This window comes from Chrysemys picta, chromosome 1 (assembly GCF_011386835.1).
Source record: "Chrysemys picta bellii isolate R12L10 chromosome 1, ASM1138683v2, whole genome shotgun sequence".
Lineage (NCBI taxonomy): Eukaryota > Metazoa > Chordata > Testudines > Emydidae > Chrysemys > Chrysemys picta.
In genome coordinates, this window is record NC_088791.1 from 76,993,117 (window position 1) to 77,014,915 (window position 21,799).

The 21,799-nt window shown below is 45.7% G+C and overlaps 1 protein-coding gene across 5 annotated transcripts in view; it reads right to left on the reverse strand.

Moving 5' to 3' along the window:
* The window catches only part of SLC6A15 (solute carrier family 6 member 15), a 52,357-nt gene extending 35,211 nt beyond the window's left edge, over positions 1-17,146 (reverse strand). Inside the window, exons 1-2 of one of the 5 annotated variants that reach the window (XM_042850911.2) lie at positions 16,962-17,146; positions 13,709-13,903 (exon numbers count right to left, since the gene is read on the reverse strand). The gene's annotated coding sequence lies outside the window, so the exon portion shown is untranslated. Of the gene's footprint in view, positions 1-13,708; positions 13,904-14,615; positions 14,758-16,765; positions 16,884-16,961 lie in introns of those variants that run through there. The other 4 variants (XM_005279095.5, XM_042850914.2, XM_065559954.1 and 1 more) reach the window with 4 other exon arrangements.
* Between the last annotated feature and the right edge of the window lie 4,653 nt (positions 17,147-21,799).

The following is a 21,799-nucleotide window of genomic DNA, read 5'->3' on the forward strand; positions in this document are numbered from 1 at the left end:
TACAAAATGTGACTCCTGATGGACAAACAGGGAACATGGTGTTACCCATCCCACCCCTAGGGTATTCTCCTTTAAGTTTCCTTGGGATGGTACTGTAATGCATGTGTAAGTGCTGTGACACTGCACCCCATATTCTTGACAGTGATATCTTTATGATATGATTATGGCATAACTATGATGTATTTTATGCAAGATAGATTTTATGTGAGATATCTTTGGAAAGGTTATGATTTACTGAATATGATTATCCTATGTGTATGCATGTGTCATTTTTGTATCTGAAGTTAGGAATATTGTCTATGTATCTATTACAAATGTGTTTACACATGGGGAATGCCCACTAGGCATAATGCACTCAGTCTAGATGTTCTGGCTGGGAAGTACCCATTCAAGTTAATGAACCATTAGGAAAAATGATAGGCCTTAGGAAAAGCTTATCTCCCACCTTGGAGCCTTCCTGGGGACACTGTAAACAGCCTCTGACTCATGGCTGCCAGGACCCCACAGGGACAGGTGACCAGGTCACCTGGTACTGGACTCCATCTTGGAATACCAATGATTTTCCACTGACTGGCGTGGGAAGGAAGCGTAAATACAAAGGGTTCCCACCAGTTGCAAAAGCTATTTAAGCGATGGGAGTGACATCAACGAGGGTTTTCACCGACTCCCCACCCCAAAGAGACTCTTGAAAGCACCCGAGGAACAAGGACTGAACTCAGGAGAAGTGCTGGACCCAGGCTAAAAGTGATTTTAAGCCTGTGAAAGGAACACCTGGGGTTTTTGAGCTGCAAGCAAGTGCAACTAGTCCCTTAGGAATCTCTGCAGCCTGCTTGTTTCAACATTTAGGGAGAGAATTTGCTACTCATATCCAATCTCTTTAATATATTAAGCCTAGGTTGTGTTTTTGTTTATTTGCTAGATAATATGCTTTTATCTGTTTGGTATCCCTTATAATCACTTAAAATCTATCCTTTGTAGTTAATGAACTTATTTTATGTTTTAATCCAAACCAGTGTGTATTTGACTAAGGTGTCTGGCGAAAAATCTCAGTTTGGTTACCACAAGTGTGCATGGTCCTCTTCATATTGAGGGAGAGGCGGACCAGGTGTTAAACCCATATACTGGCCAGATTTGACCAAGGAAGGATGGTACCGCTCTGGGGTCCTAGGCAGGGCCAGATTCACTTTTTGTGGGCTCGGCGCCAAACATATTTGTGGGCCTCCATTGCGGAAATAGGGCATGTGATGGGAGGCAGTCCACAGAGCGAGGGGCTGGTAGGGGACAATGAGGTGCAGCGCAGCGGAGTGGCCCCACTCAGCCCAGCACAAGGGCACTGTTTACAAACCCACAACTACTAGATGCACACTGACCCGCCCAGCCCTGTGCTGCCAGCATGCCCCTTCCACACTGCCCCCCTGCCCAGTGCCCTGCCCAGCACCCCCTCACCCAGAGACTTCCCCCACAGATCCCTATGCCCAGCACCCCCTGCCTAGATACCCCTCCCGCTGACCTCCCACCACAACTGCACAGCACCCTGCAAACCATACCCCCTGCCCAGCTCCCCCACCCACAGATCCCCTACTGTCCAGCACCCCCTTCATAGTCCCAACATCACAGCTGTACAGCACCCCATATTCCTGAGAGAATTCTGCATCAAATTCTGTGCATAATATTTTTAAATTCTGAATATTTTTTTTTACAATAAATAAATGTGGAAGCTCCACCATGGCAGTGGGGAGCACAGGCCACTGGCTGCATGGAGGTGGGAGAATACCCCGCAGCCTCCCCCCGGCCCCTTGGGACAGGGACTTGGCAGTGAGGCTGAACCTGACCCTGACACAGCACAAGGGCCATGCCTGCCACAGAAACACACTGGGGCCCTGCCCCTTTTGCGCCAGGCACACCAGATGTGGGCAGGGAGGCTCAGCCCGGCAGCAGGATCCAAGTGCAGAGGGACTTAGTGTGGGGGTATTCAGATGGGGGTAAGAGGGTTCTGTGGGGGACAGTCTGGGTGCAGGCAGCTCAGTGGGGTATCTGGATGCACAGGGAGGTACCGGGTGCAATAGGGTTTGTAGGGGGGACCAAATGAAAGTGGTTGGAGCTCAGCGGGGGATAGGAGGAGTCTGAGTGCAGGGGAGGTGGGGTTCATTTGGGTGGGGGGTCTAGGTGTAGGTAGTTAGGGATCAGTGGGGAGGGTGTCTAGGGGGGGCTCATCGGGGTAGTACAGATGCAGGGGAGGTGGGGTATCAGGGTGAGGGTTTGATGGGCCTGTTTAACAGGGGAGCCCCAGCTGCTGCCAAGGGGATCTTCATGCTGGGCCCCCATTTCCCTATCCCAGGGATCGGAAACCTTCGGCACGCGGCACGCCAGGGTAAACCCCCTGGCGGGCTGGGCCAGTTTGTTTACTTGCCGCGTCCACAGGTTTGGCCGATTGTGGCTCCCACTGGCCGTGGTTCACCACTCCAGGCCAATGGGGGTTGCGAGAAGCTGCGGCCAGCCCATCCCTCGGCCTGCGCCGATCCCTGCAGCCCCCATTGGCCTGGAGCGGCAAACCGCAGCCAGTGGGAGCCGTGATCGGCCAAACCTACGGACGCAGCAGGTAAACAAACAGGCCCAGCCCGCCAGGGGGCTTACCCTGGTGGGCCGCATGCCAAAGGTTGCTGATCCTTACCCTATTCCCTTCTCTTCCCCATCTCATGCCCCTTCCCCAGCACTCCATCTCCTCCCCATCCCACCCCCTTCCTTCCCCACTGCCTCTGTCCCCTTGCCCTGCTTGCCCCACCGCGGGCACTCACTGTTGTACAAAATGAAGGATGGCTCCCAGCACACAGAAGGGAGCTCAACAAGCACTAGGACCCAGATGGTGGTGTCCAGCTGCAAAGTCCAGGGAGCTGAGCAACACCTTCTTTTTTCAGCCGGGCTGCGCAGCTCTGCAGTCACAGAGTAGGTATGCTCATTCCACCCCCTTCCCCAAGGCCCCGCCCCCACCTCTTCTCTGCCTCCTCTCCCCAGCGGTGAGCATGCTGCGGCACCGCTCTTCCCCCTCCCTCCTGCCAGCAAATAGCTGATCGGCAAACAGCTGATTGGCGGCACGGAGGGGGAGGGTGGGAACGCAGCAGGCTGTGAGAAGAGGCTGGGGAGGGGGAGCTTGGCTCCCCTACTGCAGCAGGAGCCTCAGTGCCAGCAGCACCATGCTTCTGCCCCCCGCAGGAGAGAGCGGAAGGCGGAGAAGAGTGGGCCTGGCCGGATCCCCCCTAGAGTGTGGGCCTGGTGCCCGGCGCCATAATAAATCCGCTACTGGCTAGGCTGTAGGCTGGTGGTTAGAGAGCCTGTGTGTGAGTGCAGCTGGGTGTGTCCCTATCTGTGTGAATGCTGGTGAAAGTGCAGGCTTGGAGGGCTTTGCAACTTGTCACAGCAACACAGTGTGAGCGAGAGAGCCCAGGCTGGTGGGTCAGAGGGCTCAGTGGTATCCCAGTTCCAGGTGGCACCCTAGGGGGAACCCATCACAAGTGCCTACTCTAGAAATGGACTGTGTTTGCATTATATATTGGAAATAAATCTCACAGGGTTATTTTTGGTTTTATCTTCCAAGTAGTGAACTCCTGAGTTTGGTATTACTGCCAGATAATCTGCTGTGTTGCCATATTGGGCCCATTCCTGGCTACCTTCTAAGCAGGCTGATGAAGTCATATAGTACTGACTGATTTAGACCATGTCACTTATGTGTCCACTCTACTTCTGTTATCTAACATTAAGAGGGGAAAACAGTTCCCCACTAATAATACCATTACAAATGTAGTTAGGAGCTAATGACATTCCAACACAAGGTACTATAATAGACTCAGCATTTCCCTGTAACCATTTTAAATCCTTCACCAAACCACATTGCTTTTGGGGTACATACTACCAAAAATGCAGATTTGGGAATAAGAATTTTTTGGAGCGTAAACAAAATAGCATCAGCTCTACATCATTGCATGAAAGCTGAGGGAACCCCCATTTGGCCAAATGCAGAAGAGCTAACTGAGCATTGGCAAGCAGTGTGTTAACGCCTTGCTCAGACCTACAGGTGCAAAGGGTAAAGTACTGTGGCAGGACTTCGGACTTGAGGCCCCGTTAGAGAACATCTAGGACACTCTATAAAAGTAACTTGCAGTGTCACACACAGTTGCTATATGGTTGGGTTTCAACCACAGGTTGAGGTTGTTGTTTTACTCCCTTCTTACTGACTGATTATTTGCTTCCAAAAATCTATGTGACACAAACCACAAGAATAAAGTCTTGGGGGGAAAATCATTGTTAGTGAAAGGCTTTGTGGTGTTGCTGGACTATGGGGCCTACTCCACCAGCTCCTACCTCCTACTATATTAATTATTCCATAGCCTGGAGTTACACATTTATAGATTTAGGACAAAATCAAGCCTTAAATATGTTCATCATTTTGAGGTTTTCCTAATAGGACATTCACTTCATAACCCCAGATTTGTCTTGTAGCAACCTCTGCAGTTTCTTGAAGGCTTAAAAGATACTAACTGACAACAAAACAGTTTTCACAGTGCAGTTCAAAGGAAAAAAAAAAAAGCAAACTTTAGTTCTAATATAAAACTTGCTATAAAAATATTTCAACTCAGTGCAAGTTTAAAGGGACAATTAAAAATCTTGTATATTTTTAAAAAGCAGTGGCTCTACTATTAATAATACCTTACCACTGAAAGGATATCTAAAACCTAATTTTCTCATCATTAATGCTGTTTGTTTAACTTTTTTATTGCTACACTTGATCTGGACAATGAAAATAAACTAGTCAGTTTAATTTTTGTTTCTAGTCAGTTTTACATGGCCATTCTCATACACAGGCTGTTGTAGCATCGTTTAGCTTGGAAACACTATAATAGAGGATTTTTTTTTTTTTATATGGGGAACGAAATTTTGCTTTGGAATTTAACAGCAACAGAAAACCACGGAAACCTTTTTTCACCCTTTTGCTGGGTAAATCCCTGTTTTTAAAAATCTAAATTTGGTCTTAAATCGACTGGACAAGTGCCCCTTTGATGTCTCAGAGAACTTAACAGAATGGAAATTGCTGGTATAGGTGATGTGTGACCCAGTTAAAAATATTTTAGAACAAAATACACAAATAGGAACATGTTAATAGTAATTAATAATCTGAACTAGCACAATCAGAATTCTTTGGCAATCCCCTCACCAATCATTTATAAGCAAGCCTTCTAAATTAAAACAATACCCAGCTAGCAACTGACTAATGATTATCATCTCTTAGACACGTTTTAAATTGGTTAAATTAAAATGTTGCCTTTTCTTTCTACTACTGAAATATCAAAACCAAGAGAATCATGTTGACACTTGCATCGTCCAAACTATGGGCCCAATCTTTCTCCCGGAGAAGACAGTGGGAGCTTTATTATTTACTACAATCAAGGCATAATGGGTATGTCTACACATCCCATGGCAGCAAGACTCCCAGCTCAGGTTGATAGACTCAGGCTCGCAGGGCTCACACTACTTTGCTAAAAATAGCTGTGTAGGTGCTGTGGTTAAGCTGAAGCCTAGGCTCTGAAGCCAAGAGGTGGGCCCTTGAGGGTGTGGGCCTCAGTGCCTGAGCACCAGCCCAAGCTGTACCTTCAAAGCATTGGCTAAATAGCGATTTTTAGAGTGCAAGCATGAGCCCCGCAACACTGAGTCGATCGACCTGGCCTGGGACCTTGTTGCTGCAGGCTGTATAGACATACCCAATAAGTCTAGATTCAGAAAAGAAAGTAACCTGCTTAGATTTTATCTACATTAGGTACTTAGATGACCCCCCCCCGCCCTATCACCAGAGTATCTGAGCACCTCACAGTCTTTAATGTATTTATCCTCACAACACCCTTGTGAGGTAGCGTGTACTATTATTATTATCTTTTTTAAGATGGGGAACTGAGGCACAGAGATGCTAAAGCTCTGAAGCAGAATTCTCAAACTATGCAGGGAAACGCCTTTCTCAGCAGTGGGGCCCGATCTCTGAATATGCCCAAGACCTGATACCTGTCAGACCCCACAGCAGGAGAGCCAGATGCAGGCCACTCGTAGGTGGAGGGGGCAGCACAGCACCCACTCAAAAGACAGCCAGGGACTCAAGGAAATGTAGGACAACTGAGAGGTATCAAGCATGAACTGGAGGCAGGGAGATGGTTTCAGCTGCTAGAGCATTGGCTATTGAAGTGGCCGAACTCCAGAAGAGGGTTCATGGCTGAGGATCCCTAGCACAGGGAGGCATGAACCAGATCAGACACTTAGGTGCCTAAGCCCCTCTTCTAAGCATTTTACTCCTGGCTATCTTAGGCAGCTCCCAGCTCAGCTTTCTAGTCTCAGATGATCCCTTTTTTAGGCACCTGACTCTCCCCATGCATTGTATGGGGAGGTTGAGTGCCTAGCTTCAGGCTGAAAATTCCCCTAGGCAGCAGGCTGCCTAGAGGTTAGTCATTGCAATGCTGAGTGGAGGAATGCCTAAGTACCTTTGAGGGTCTGGGCCCAAGTGACTTGCACAAGGTCACACGGGAAGTCTGAGGAAGAGCAGGGAATTGAACCTAGGTCTCCTAACTCCTAAGCTAGTAACATAACCACTGGACCTCTCACATTACTGTGATTTTGTTAATGACGGAAGCAATATTAATAACTTCAATGGGGAATTTAAGCTTGAATGTACTCCTTAATTGTCTTAGCTTCACTGTATACAAAGTCACAACCTTTCTTTCAAGTTCACAGCCACGTTCAGAAAAGCTGGCACAGGCAGATGGGAAGTATAACTCTGGACCAGTCAAGCATATTGCCTCTGATGGAAAATTCACCCCTTACTAAGGCCAATGACAGACCCAGTGGAATAGAGCCACATTCCACAATGGTGGTAAAGGTGGATGAGCCATGACCATGGATGCGTGTACCGTATAGGACACAAGAAGAGCTAGATCTTCATAATGGTCATCCACATGCTCAGAAACCAACCTTCTGACGACTGTGCAGCGCTATGTGACCTGGCAAATAACATGGCTGCAGACCCAGGAACAGACATCAATCCTCCATCACTCAAGCAAGTATGAAAGGCCATCCAAAACTTATGCTGGACATGATGGTATTCCACTTGAGCTACTCAGATATGCCTTGGAACCAGTGAGCATTGGCGTGCAACAACTGTTCTTAAAAGTGTGAGCAGCAAAAATTCCAGTAGAATGGAAAGATGGCATCATAGTATCCCTGTACCAGGGCAAAGGATCTTGCACTGACTATGGCAACTACAGTATGATCTCATTGTTATTGGTCCATGGAAAGGATGCAGATATTCCTTAACACTGTCATTCACAGCAATCAGGTTTCATTGTTGGGCGGTCAACAGTGAACGCTGTCCTTAACCTCTGGCTTCTGGCTGAGCTGCACCAAGAACTTAACCACCCACTTCATGTGGCATATATTGATATCAAAGCAGCTTTTTGATTTGGTTGACAAGCAAGCACTCTGGCTCACATTGAAAGGAATTGGCATTCTAGATGTTCTGTTAAATCTGGTGTGCAATATTCACACCAGTACTGGTGTCAGAGTGCGTAGTGGTTCAAGGCTTTTGCTGTGTTACTGCACAACCTCAGGTGTGTGGCAGAGATGTATTCTTGCCCCCAAACTATTCTGCCAAGCTATCAACTGGATATTAAGACTTTCCACTCCACATGTCAGAATCAAGGTTGGTCAAGAAGTGTTCATCGACCAAGACTATGCTGCTGCTGCCCTGTTTGTGGAGTAGTCAGAGAATTTCAGCCCATCCTCCAAAATCTCCAAGATGCTGCCCACACTATGGGGTTGAACATCTCATGGCAGAAGACCAAGGTCCAGAATCTCAGAATTGGGCCACCAGAACCCCTGGTGCGGGTGGGGTCAAGTACCACGAGAGCATTGCTGAGTTCATCTACCTAGGCAGAGTTCAAACAATCACAGCAAACCAGACATTCTTCAGTGAATAGGTCTCACTGCCTCCTGTATGAAGTCCATGTCTCACTTACTGACCCAAAAACATCTTTGGACTGAGACAAAATCTGGAGCACCCACAGAGAAAAATAAGTGGGTGCTCAACACCCACCGGCAGCCAAGCTCCCCCTCTCCCCCCCAGCCCCCAGAGCCTCTCCTCTGCTGGCGGCCCCACTGATCACTCCTTTCTCTCCCTCCCAGCGGCTCCCGCCCTCCACAAACAGCTGTTTCATGGCATGCAGGTCAGCTCCGAAAGAGACGGGAAGAAGCGGGGACGTGGCGTGCTCGGGGGAGGGGGCGGAAAGAGGCAGGGAAGAGGCGTGGCGGAGCAGAGGCGGAAAGAGGCGGGGTGAGGGGGCATGGGGGTGGGGCCTGGGGAGGAGCAGGGTTTGAGCACCCCCTGGGTAGAGGGGAAGTTGGAGCTTATGATCTGTATTGCTATATGGGTAAGAAACCTGGACCCTCTTACAGGGAGACTTGGAGCAGCTAGAGGCATTACATATGCATTCTCAGCGCCAAATCCTGAGCATAAAGCAGTTTGACTTTGTGCTAAATGTCATAATCTTGCCGAGATTTGGCCTTCCTTCAATAGTTCTTTACATTAACAAGTGGTTGTGTATTCTTTTTGGCCATGTCAGCAGGAGAGACAAAAACATCCCATGCTCTCAAATTTTCCATTGAACCATGAAGGGAAGCATGCTCTAACCTTACCTGGCACCACCCACAGGGCCACCCCAGAGATGCATGGATTCACAGGACTGAGCCAGATCTGGGAACTTCACTACACGATATATGGTGTGACTCCACCAACCGTGGTCACTCTGGCTAGCACAACCGTCCTTGGTAGACTACAGACATTTAATAATGATGACAGACAGATGGAGTTTGTCAGGAGGCAGACAGGAGTTCAAATTTCCAATCAGATGCCTAGGAACTTCACCAGTGGGAGAATCTGAATAGATACATTCTCTAAGCAGCCTGGCTAGACAGCTTTTTCCTGCTGGTCCTGCTCACTTAGGGGGGTTTCACTGCCACCCATTCCTGCTCTCTCATAAAGAGTTGTAGCAGCTTTGCACTGTCTTCCATCATACCAGAGACCATCACCAATATTTAAATCCTTTTTTTTTAGCATTTAAACTTGAATCTGACTCAACAATCCTTGTCAGGCTTATCTGGTAAGATGTATATATTAATATATGAGTGCAACTTACTGGATATGGACTGTTTTCCAAGCGCTGTCAATTATGTAGTATGAATAAATAATTAAAAAGTGATGGTGCTGGAGACTTTCACAATCAATAGGGAAAAACATTCACAAAACATCTGTAGTCTTGCATACAAATTTGAAAGTAAAATGAACATAGATGACCCAGAAATCCTATAGCTGTAATCACAGCATCAGTCTATATGCAAATATATATGTAAGGCAATTTTAGTTTATAAAGTACAGTAGAATATTATTACACTGATTGATGTAACTCAACAGCAAAGAGCCATAGCAAAGATCTATTTTGTTTACACAAAGTAAAACATAATTGTTTTTAGATTCATAGCTTTCAAAAGGGAACATACTATGATTTGAAAACATATAGCTCCCAATATGCCTTTAATGGAAGGTGTATTGTAATGTGTTTTATTTCTTTTTTATTTTATTTTTATATATTTTATTTTGTATTTAATCAAAATTAAAAGCATTCATCAAAAAGAAAGTGAAAGAGTCTAAATACACTAATTAATACATTATATTTATTTGGTTTCGGCCCATTTGGACATTTACGTAACGGAAACAAAGACAAAATGAAGTCATCACTTTTTAAAGCTTTATAAAAGACTAGCAACAAACACCAAATAGAGCAGAATTTCTCTTGTTTGTTTGAAAAGCCTCACTTAATCATAATATAATATACTATTCCTACACATTCAAAATAGAAAAATGGAATTGATTTCCTTTTAAATTCAAGATTACTCTTTAAGAGAAGTAAGACATTCATGCTGTTAGAGCTCAATGTTCCTTTCAGGGGTAGCTCTATTCATAACTTTGCGGAGTTAGGGAAAGGTGGAATGCATGGTGCGAAAAGGTATATAGAGTTCATGCCATATTCTCCTAACTTTGTGAAGAAAGTGCCAGAACAGTTTAAAGTCCCGTCTGCAAGGTGTTAAGTGCCTTCTTCTCCCATTCACAAAATGTCCCATTGACTCCACTCCAATGAAGGATAGTGTAGTTCAGCAGATAAGATACTGGACTAGTCGTCAAGATTCTATCCTCACTCTGCCACTGAGCGGCTTTCTGACCTTGGTCAAGTCACATCTCCATGCTTCAGTTTTCCCATCTGTAAAATGATGATGATACTTACCTATCCCTGAGATTTATGTGCAAAAAGCTCTGAGCAAAGGAACCTTGCAGGAGTCAATTCAAATATAGAGCAGGATAGTGGAAGCTGATGCTGGGAGAGGAAAATAAAAAGAGCAGGAGCAGAGGGCCTTGCTGAACTGAGAAGAAGAGGACCAGTGCTGCTGATAGGACCTGGGGGAAGATCTGAAAGACATCAGTTCTGACTGGGAAATAGGAATGGGAGGGGAAAGGTAGCAGGATTGATCAAGTTTTGGAGGCAGACTGTGATTGTGAAGAATGGCTAAAGTTGGTGAAGACCTGTTTGCAGGGAGCTAATCACACAAAAGAAGAACTACACTACATTACAGTACTCTGTTTAGTTGACATTGAACTGCTGCTGCAATGCAGCAGCAGCATATTCCTTGCAGGTATCCAGAGCCTGCACTGTCTTCTTCCTGCCAAGTCAAGCCCATTGTTACCCTTCTGCACCCTACAAGATGGAAAAGTATAGGAGTGGCCATTATGCTGCTCCTCAGTAGGAGCTGCATGTTATAGCATTTTGCCCTGGTTAATTAATGTAGTTATGCATACCAAAAAGTTAATACAAGTTTCCCATCATAAAACTGTTATACAAGTGTACATTAAGAAATTTAAATCTGTTAGGAAAACATGACGTTCTCAGTTTCATCCATATTGTCTCTAAGGCTAGACTCCAAAAAATATCAACCAGTGTGGTAGAAATGGATGAGGACTCAAGCTGCATCTGACTTGATCTTTCCCTTCTGAAAGATGTGAACTCATCCATATAAAGAGGGACCCAGTTCTATGTGTTCCCTTGTGATTCTACATGAGATGTGCAGGAATATAACATGGAAAATGTGACATTACAATCTTGCTTATTGGCTCAGAAATGAACCTTTGGTTTGGAGGCACGAGAAATAATGAGTATCTCCCCCTTAAATGCCTCCACCCCAATTAAATATTTTGACCCAGGCAAAATAATTTAAAGACTCGGGGACAAATTTACCACTCATGTAAGTAGGTACATATCTATTGACTTCAGTGAAGCTATGCTTGCTTATTTTAACAGTGAATATAGCCCTCAATTCCTAATAAATGTTCTTCCTGGCATCTCTCTTAGAATAGGGACTTCTTTCCCAATCTCAAATACAGGCCAAATAAGTCCTTCATTTCTCCTTCTTGTTCTCCCATCCTGACACTCAGGTCCATTGGAGGATACTTTCTGGAATTATTAGGCAAACAATATGGCTTAGCTAGGGGTCGAAACTATTCTTCACAGAATCATCAAATAGTTGGTTCATTAAATCAATGGCAACTTTCTCCTTGCAAATCAGTGGTACGGCAGGGACTTATATTTGGGGATCTCCAATTGGACATCTGGGGAATATCAAAGATAATTTTATTTTTGAATTCTTGAGTACCATTTTTGTTCTGAATTTGTAGGTTGTCTCTAATAATCATCTCAATTGTGGCCTGAACAGATCCTAATTTTATCTCTTGTACCTATAATCTTCTCAGCAGATTCTAAAGACTTCTCAACACTTGTCACTGTGACAGGCAGAGATGCTCTGTAGTGCCCCCTTCAGGGCCTCTCCCCACCTTAGTCTGCAAAGTTCTTAACTGGCTTGCTGGTTCCTGAGTAGTCAATATTTTCTCCTGAACCTTGGAGGACTGGCTTGTTGATCGCCTGTTCTTAGAAGATTTTCCTTGGGCTAGGAGTTTTGGGCACTGATGCCTCCAGCAAGGGACAGAGAAGCCTAATAGACCCTATCACACACCTCCGCCCCACAGAATAGGCCTATTGGCCCAATCTCCCTCCTCTGCAATAATGCCACCCTCCCAGAAAAAGAAATCTGCATTCTGATGCTGTGAACCTGGCTGGTGTATACAAAAGGCATAGGGTTCTAACTCCAGATACCACCAAGTAATGTGAGGGTTAGTGTCTTTCATTGACTGCCACTATTTGAGGGGGTGCCTTCTGGGTTTCATTGGGAAGTACCCCTCATTTTGGGACTTCTCTGGGAGCCCCCTGGGCCTTTTCTAGTACCTCAAGTTGACTCCTCAGGAGGTTGGGGCCAGGCTTCACCAGACAAGGGCCATTCACTCTGGCTGGACCAACCTGCTGCCATAAAGTCCTGTGTGAGTTGAACTGTCACCATGCTGAGATTGTATCAGCATACCCAGGTTTGGATGGCAGTTAGCAGAATATCTAGGTACTGTTCGAGCACCACCACCTCCAGAATCTTGGCTGGACAGTGGGATGCCAGCTGGAGCTGGCGGGCAGCTTAGTTCTTTAGCCGCTAAGCCACAGCCTGGGGTTTTGCCCCCGGTGGGAAATGTTCTGTCTAGAATTGTCTTCGGCGATACCCCTCGTTGGTTGAGACAGTAGCTTTCAGGGTATCAGAATCCTTTGCAGCTTCATCATCTAAGGACAAGTAGGCCACCTGGGCTTCCCTAGTCAGAAAATGGGCTAGTCGTGTGGCCCATGTGGCCTTCTCCCATTGTGTGGCAGTGCCTATCAGCTCAAACATAACAAAATATGTCTCAGGGTTAGCAGCAGGTCCCAATTTGGAAAGGACAATACTGGGGCTGGCTGAGTCCCTTCAGAGTGGGAGCAGCTGGTGATCCATTCCAGTATTGGCTCCTAAAACTGCTGCTGCCATTATTGCTTGCTTGCTGCTATTGGGTGGCTCGCCAAGTCTCCCGCTGCCCTTATGGAAAAGCTGCTGGGCCTCTGCCTGGACCTGCTGCTGCTGAGCTAGGAGTTGTATGATCTTCTCCATGGTTCCCCTTTACAAAAAAAGTCAGTCCCATTTCTGGGTCCAAGTTGTGGCAGGCAAGGCTGCATGTGGTACTGGAGCTGCTCCATACCTTAGTCTGAAAAGTTGGCCACCTACTTGGGGTTGTAAGCTTGGCATCAAGTTCTAAACAAAAATAGCAACTCATGATTTGGCTGTCTGCGCCTTTAAACAAGAAGGGGGGAAATTCCTTCAAAATGCAAATGCTTAGTTGCAGTGCTTAGGGCAAGCCCCTGGCTCGGTTAGCCCTGATGAGCTCCTCCTCTGTCCCAATGTCACCCAGCTCTGCCCCTGAGCAAAAGCAGGCTAGCCTTCTTAACTGGTCTGGTGGTTCCTGATCGGTATTTCCTCTTTTAGGCCTCTGGAGAACTGTCTTGTTGGTTACCCAGTCAGAGTGGATTTTCATTGGGTGGAGAATGTTAGGGCTCTGTGCCTATGTCCCTGCCATTGAGCATGTGCACTGCTGCCTCATTCTAGACATCCAGATGGTTAAGCCCCAGTGTGATGCACTAACTGAAGGAAGACAGGCCTCCACCATCTTACTCACCTGTGGGGCCCAATCCTGTAGGTGTGCAGTTCCACACAAGATGACTTCCCTCATAACTTTTAGCCCAGTGTTTAGGGTACTCACCCAGATGTGGCACACCAAGTACAGTATGTTCTGCTGCTATTTGGTGGTGTGGGCCCAGGTCTTTGGAATGTTGGTGTTCAGTTATTATTATGGCAGGTTGCTAAATTTTCCCTGAGGAATACAAGTGAAAAAGGGAAAAGGAGTTAAATCTGTATGAAATTTCAGAGGACAAAAGAAAAATGTACTTCTCTAGCCTGAGTGCTTCTCCATGCAAAACTTCAAAGGCCTGCTGCAAACAGTGGATGTGTTAGCGTTTCTAAAAAAAGATCACAAGAATCTTTTATAATAGAAGCTACTAGGCAATGTAAATATAGTGATTGTTACCAACTCTGCCGATAAGGACCAAAAGTGCTAAAAGCTTGCATTAAGTAAAGCAGTTTTGTCGCCCATCTTAATTCACTCAACTGTAAGTAATTTCACAGTAGATTTTATAAAACTTAATATTTAATTGGTGAAAAGTTCAGATATTCTTTTGTATTAGAGGGGATTAAAATGAAAAATGTAGTAAGTGGGTAGAAAATAGTCTCTGTAAGTAACCAAAAATAATTTAACAACATAACAGCACCTTCAGGGAACTACGTAGCTGCCAAATCACTTGCCTGAAATATTGCTCCTGATACTTAAGTCATGAGATAATTACCAAAAGAAGAGGATGACAAAGAGAAATCTGATAGGAAGGAACATGAAGGGACATATTTTACTTTAATATTAAAGGATGCCAACACTTTTAAAATAATTTAAAATACAGAGAACACAAATTCAGACAGGAAATAAGGCATACGTTTTTTTACAATGAGAGTAATTAACCATTTGAACAACTTACCAAGGCTTGTGGTGGATTCTCCATCACCAAGAATTTTTAAATCAATACTGGTTATTTTTCTAAAAGGAATTATTTTGGAGGAAGTTCTATGATCTATGTTATACAGTAGGTCAGACTGGATTGTCCCTTCTAGTCTTGGAATCTGTGAATCAATGAATCAGCTGTATTCTGCAAAAGTAACTTGGCATTGCATCAGCAATTTCTTAATTCCACTGTTGGTGGCACATCTGAATTTCTATGAGGGGACCCAATTCTGGATTCTAAGACCAAAATCAACAGGAAGGCTCCCCTCACTTGTAGTGTAATATTCAGCTCCCAAGGCATTCTCTGTGTGTAAGAAGCTGTTTATTTAATAGCTCCTATGTATAAATTCAATCCTTCAATAATGGCAAAGAAGTCCAAAATGGAGAAATCCTGATTTGGGTTTTCTAACGTTTAGTTAACTAAATTTTCATTTTAATGCAGAAAATATCAATCTAAATGGTGTCTGGGAAGTAAGTTGCAACATACAAGGATTTGAGGGAAATTTTGTCATTTGTATCAAAGGGAGAAAGTTGTCTGGAGAACATATCTGAGTGCACAAGCATAACGGCTGATGTAACACATGACTTATGAAATCACTAGTGCTAATTTATTCATTTTTGAGGGAAAAAGAAATTGGGAGAAACCAGCATATTTATCCTCTATTAACAATAATAATTGCCTCTTAAGAGGAAGACTGTGTTTTGAAAATAGTTAAGGTCTCTTATAAACCAATGCTACTACACTCACTGTGATTGATATGTAGCAATACTAAATACCAGATGGTCTAAAATGGCTGATCCACATGGTAATATAAAACTTTGACTGCAAAATTTAACAAATAACATTAAATTCTGTGCAATGGAAATCTACATTCCTTTGCATCCCTAAGGGCAGGGAGACGATGATACCTTTTAAAAATCCTATGTGCTTCCTCAACCGAAACAAAGTACTGTATGGCAGAGAAATGCTGAACCTCTGCATGGCTGGCAGTTCATTCTCATACTAGCAACAACCAAAGGAAAATATTGCAGGAGCATATAGGCAATGAGGAGGATTATCAAAGGAATCCAGTAGCGCAGAGTCCAATCACAGCATGAAAATAACAGGCGTGAATCTCCCCTCTCTCTGAGATATATTGTTGTACGTGTGCTGGAGAGAGGGGATTAGCCTTAAAATGCGGGAGGGGGAAAAAACCCAAGACCGAACAAGATTGGGGAGAGATCCTCATTAACATACCCACCCAAACATGGCTGACATCACAGTAGACCAGCCTTGTGTATCCCCCCACCCCCTCCCAGCCAGACTGGGATTCGGAAGGCGTGGGAGAAGGAGGAATACGCACTGGCCATGACCATTGGATACACAGAATGAGACAGCATCCGAACCTCTTCCTCCTCACTGCCGATAAAATGATCTTAGATCCCGGCCCCTCGCCCCCGCCTCCAAAATAATATGACAGTAGCCTCATCTGAGCAGATCCTGCCTTCTGAGGATATTTCCCTAAACCTTTCCCCCAATTAAAGAGAGAGAGAGAGAGATGCAGATTTGGGAACCGCTACAGGCGCAACCGGCGCTGTTCATCCTCTTTCATCCCCTAGATAGCTTAAACGATTAAGATCAGGCAGATTCCTCTTAATAAGCCTCGGAGCCACCGAAATAGCTAAATCCAGAAAGGCAGCTCTCCAGATTAAATGCTCCCTTCCCTGCGCTGCAGACACACAGGCAATCAAGGCGTTTTACATAACCCGCGGGACCTGAAAGAAATGCTTTTGATCCACACAAGGAAAAGAACTCCCCGCCAAAAGAGAAAGAAAGAAAACCCAACCCCACCGAATCAGAGCACAAGGCGCCTCTTTCCATCTGGCCACACTATTGTTTCCCCAAGGACAAACCCGCTTCCCTCCGAACAGGCGATATTCAGTCTAGCAAAGAGAATCTCCCAGGGACTGATGTGACAATGCCCCTGGCTTCTGCGAGAGGGGAAACACCGGGCGGAGAGAAACCACTTCCCCTTCCCTCCCTTCCCCTCCCAGCACATAGAGATAAGCGGTGGGAGGGGGGACTCTCTTTACCCCCCAGCGTGAGCTCTCCGGTGCCCACAAACCCCACTACTGGTACTAACCTACCAGGCAAACCGTGCCTCCGACCATGTGTTTCTTTCCATCCTGCCAGATCACGATCCACACAAGATGGCTTGGGAGCACTAAAGCCTAGAACATCCTGTGGGGACTCCTGCTGATTCCTCTCCATCCCTCTCCCCCCCCACACACACACTCGCCCCAGACATGCCCCCTTGCCCGGCGGTGCGGCCGCCTTACCTACCTTTCTTCGGGGCGTCCCGCGGGGCGAGGCCCTGCAGCGGAGGCTCGCTTCGCCTTGTGTGCTTGGAGTGAATGAATGAGCGTGTTTGTCATAAGGTTTGTGTGCGTGGTGGAGAGCGAGATGCAGGCGCACATGTGCCCAGCCCTCTATGCAGCGGCGGCTTAAAGGCGGACACACACACACACAAAAGGGGGGGGGCGGCGCCGGTGGAAGAAGGTGGGCAGGGCTGAGCAGGGGGAGCCGCACCTCCCTTGACGCAGAGGAAACTCTGCAACACCCGCCCGCAGTTGCATCCTTGCTCAGCCAGCGATGGGGGTGATGGGTGTGGGGAGGTGTGGGGACGGGGGCCCAGTGCTCCATTCCACAAGCGTGCCGCTGCCTGGTGGTCCTTAACCCGGTTTGTTTAAGGCTCTGCTTGATCTGAAGCCTGGGCTGTTTGTGTTCAAGAACTATCAGCAGCCCCCCAGCTGGCCCCACCCTGTCTCCAGCGCTGGAACGGCCCATGGCATCTGCAGTATGCTCCTTGCCCTGCCTCACAAAAGCAAGAAGCACCTTTTTCCACCCTCTTCCCCTCTGCTACCACCACTGCATCCCAGTGCACACATGCAAGGTACCTGTCTGCCTAAGGGTTATGGGAAAGTGAAGCAGTTATGGCTCTTTCCATGCCCTTGGCCCAGGCCCAGCACTTCCACTGCAATCAGGCAGGATGGAGAGTTGGGATCTATAAGGCAATGCGTGGGAGGGGTGTGTGTATTTCTGTGTGTTTTGTGGTTGACATGCTGATAGAGGAAGGGGAGGGGGCGCAGGGGTGGAGAAACACAGGAGTGAGGAGCTAAAAAGTACATGGAAAGGGAAGGGGATGTGGAGGAGGTGAGCTGGGTGGTGGGGGAGCCCAGGAGCAGGTGAGGAGCCCAGCTGTATTTTGTAGACTTGGATAGGATATATGGTGGTGGTGAGGAGTTGTGGTGGGAGTTGGGGACAGGACAGTTAATGAAGGAGAGAGGAAGAAGAGCTCTCTGAGGGATGGGAGAGTAGGAAGATGGAAGAGTGGAGGTGAGGAGGTGATTCGGGAAATTAGTGAGATGGAGGCATGGGAATGAGGATCTGATCATACATTTGAAAAATTGAGATCAGGAGTAACAATGCATGAGTCCTGCAGCCAGGCTGTGGATGACTTCTAAAGGACTGCAAAATGTTGGAGGGGAGACATTAATTCGGTCCTCTTGTGCATACGCATTATAATACAGTTTTTAATTATGTGATCACATACTGTTTTTCCCACAGGACCCTTTGCTTCATTCAGTACACAGGACAGACAGTGTTCACTTAACGAGCAGCTATGGAATATTTTGTTTTTTCATCACTGTTCAATCTGTTGTCCTGGACCTTATCTACTGCACACTATTCAAACTCTGTTATGAAGCTCAAATTATTAATTTCCTCTTGGGCTTTCAATGGTGTTTATTAGTATAGTATCTGAGTGCTCCACAGTTAATTTATCTTCACAACACCCCTGTAAAGTGATGGGGTGGTATCCCCATTTTACAGATGGGGAGCTGAGGCACAGAGAGATTAAGGTAAATTTATCTACTAATTTTGGGTGCGCAATTTGAGACACCTAATACTTGATTTTTTCAGAATACTTAGCACTTTGAAGCACAGCTCTCAATGACTGCAGTGGCATTTGTGAGTACTCAGCACTTCTGAAAATGCAGCAAGTCGGACCTCAGGAACTCAAGTCAGGCATCCAGAAAATGAGGAGCACATAGTTAGTGCTAGTGACCTCTGAAAAGTTTGGGTTAAATGACTTGTTTAACATCACACAGGAATTCTGTGGCAGAGGCAAGGATAGAATCCAGTTCTCCAGGGCAGCAGCCCACTGCTTTAGCCATGAAACCATCCTTTCTCTTCCCTTAGTCCCTTCCTCATTCACTACACAACCTTCAATTTCTGCAACAAATGAGGAGAGGCCCTACAGGCGACAACCTCCTTTATTACATAACTCTGATTCATCCTTGCAGCAAGACCATTCTATACACTGAATAAGACAGGAATCCTGTGGAAAAAAATCATATGTGATCATATTATTAAAGACTGTATAACAAGGCATAAACACAAAGGGGATGAATTAAGGTAATACAGACAACTTTAAATCTAGCATTTCCTAACTTTTGAGTGCTTGACTTTGCAACTTCAATCGTGTTTTTAACATAGTTTTTCTGTGTAATTTAGGTTTTTAGAAAATCATATTGAAAAAATAGAAATTCCATTGTTTGGCACCCGCATCAGCAAGGTTGGAAACTTTATATTCACCACATATACCTCTGCCACTTGAGCTAACTGAGCAACTAATAGCAATAGTATGTTATCATCCTTTATATGGACTAGCACTAGTGAGGAGTGAGACACAATGATGAGACTCAAGAATCTTGGGTTCCATTCCAAGCTTTGGAGGGAAATGTGCTCCAGTGTGCACAGATTCTTTTGTTCATTTCCCCGAAGTTTGACCCCTTCTACCCCATCCCCTCTAACTTGTCCCTTTCCTAGTCCTGACTGTTCCCTACCCCAGGATCCTTATACCAGGCCCATTCTCATTGTCCACCTAGTCCTAGTCCTAGTCTCCACTCCTAAGGCTTCTCAAACGAGACCCAGTCTCCTTGTTTGGTCAGTCCTAATCTCCCGCTTTCAGCTTGCTGTCAGAGTCCAAGCCTCTGCCCCCCCCCCAGTCCCAGTTTCCCCTCCCACTCCAACACCTTGTCCCTAGTCTCCTTGTCCAGACAGTACCAGTTCCTCCATCTGGCTCCTCATCCAATCTGTCTCTCATCTTCCATCTCACTGGCTCACAGTCCCAGTCTTTCTCCTTGAGCTCCTCATCTGATCTCAACTTCCTCCTTCACCCCTTCCTGTCTCCTTGTCCCAATCAATCCCAATTAACCCACACCTCAGCTCCTTGTCTGCTATGTTGCTCCTCCTCCTTTTCCTTTCCCTCTCCTACTGATTTCTAGTTCCAGTCTCTCGTGCTCCCTCCAGCTTTCATCCGATCTCAGTGTTCCCCACCAACAACAGCCAACTGGTCTCCAGTCCCCCTCAGTCTTGTTGTACTCACTGTTTCCCAGTCCCTGTCTCCTTGCCCAACTCCCCCTCTCCTCCCCCCAGCTGTTTGTCTCCACCTCTCCAAATCCCACAGTTTCCACCATACATACAACTCCAGTCCCAGTCTCACCAGACTCACCGTTCCATTCTACTCCTTTCCTTTTCCCCTGGTCCGGTTTTTGTCCCCTGTGCATTTGAGTCAGTTTCCTCCTCCATCCAGTATGGCAGCAGGGGGGTCATTGAGAGCACAGGAGAAACAGGTTCCTGTTCTCAGTTCTAATGTCTGGCCCAACCCTGACCCCGAGCAGCTGGGAGCAGCTTTTACAGGTACAGCTCTTCTGAGCCCTCATAGCCCTGGGCTTCAGAGAGCATGATCAGTCGCTCTGTGAGGACAGCACATGTGCAGTCTGGTCAAACATAGGAGCTGGGAGGGCTTGGAACATGCATAGTCTGGTCACCACTTTATGTTGTGAGAGGTTCAAGCATGTTCAGAGAGGGAGGAATCTTCTGAGATTTTAGCTGATAAGCATCAGATTGAGCATATGCAAACTGTGATTTTTCAAATGCTTATAACTTGGCCAAATTTGGACAAATTTTCATGGGTACAGCAAAAAGCACATCCATGACAGAAAGGAGACCCCACTACCAAATTTAAAAACATGCTCCAAAACAAGGGGCTCTAGAGCATTTAAAAAAAAGGTTACCAGAAGTTTTTAACAAGGGGGAAATAATGTAATTTTCTCCACCATTGTTCTGGGAAAAATCTGAACCACTTTGTCTTAAATTCTCCAGAAATATTCAGCCTGAAGCACATACCTAGCTTGGAAAACTTCAGCCTGAATGTTTTGTGTTTGACAAAGTTATAAGCAACAGAAAACAGGATCTTATAGTGGGAAATGCTGCACAACCTTAATGACGTTTAGAAAGTGCTACCAGCCCTGCCTATAGTGTGTGTATCTGTGTGCATAATTATTGCAACTACTTAAACCTAACATATACAGTGCTATGTTTTCTCTAAGTGGAATCTTCTTTATTCTGTTTTTTTTAAATATCCTCAGAGGCATTTTTTCTCTTTCTCTCACTCTCCTTTTATAACTTTGATTTTGCAAAGTGACTTACAAATTAAAACAAAAACACCAAAAAACAATTTTTGTAGTATTTTTACAATGCAAAAACAAGTCAGATATTTTTCATTACAAAGGTTTATAAAGTTGCTGTTTTAGGAGTGCTGTGTTGGTCAGAATGTTTGAATGGAAACTTAAGTCCATTTTTTTACCTCATTTTCCTACAAGAGGTTGTCATGAAGGTTTTCTGTATTTTTTGCTGTTGTTGACGGGCCTCCTCACTAAAGATTTCCACAATCCACATCTAATTTAATTTTCAAACAAATTCTGTACATGTTTTTGTAACCCCCTCTGGAATTGGTTGTTCCTGACATATTATTCTAAGCCTCTAGGAGACTTGCCCCTGAAGTACAGCAGCAATGGCTACAGAGGCTCAGGACTCGCTTTCCCAGATTGCCTAGCATACAGGGAGGTGACAGAATAAGCTGGAAGCTACTACCAGAATCAGTCATAAGCCAGAACTCAGAGACAAATGGTTTGTTTTTAATTTGGGTTTTGGTTGTTGTTGCAGTGGAGAGGAGATTGGAAAGGGGAGAGAAGCATCACTGCCTGGGATGTCCCCATTAAGCTTCCCATTTCTACCTAAAATGGTGGTTACTGGGTCATTGAAGGATGTCAGCG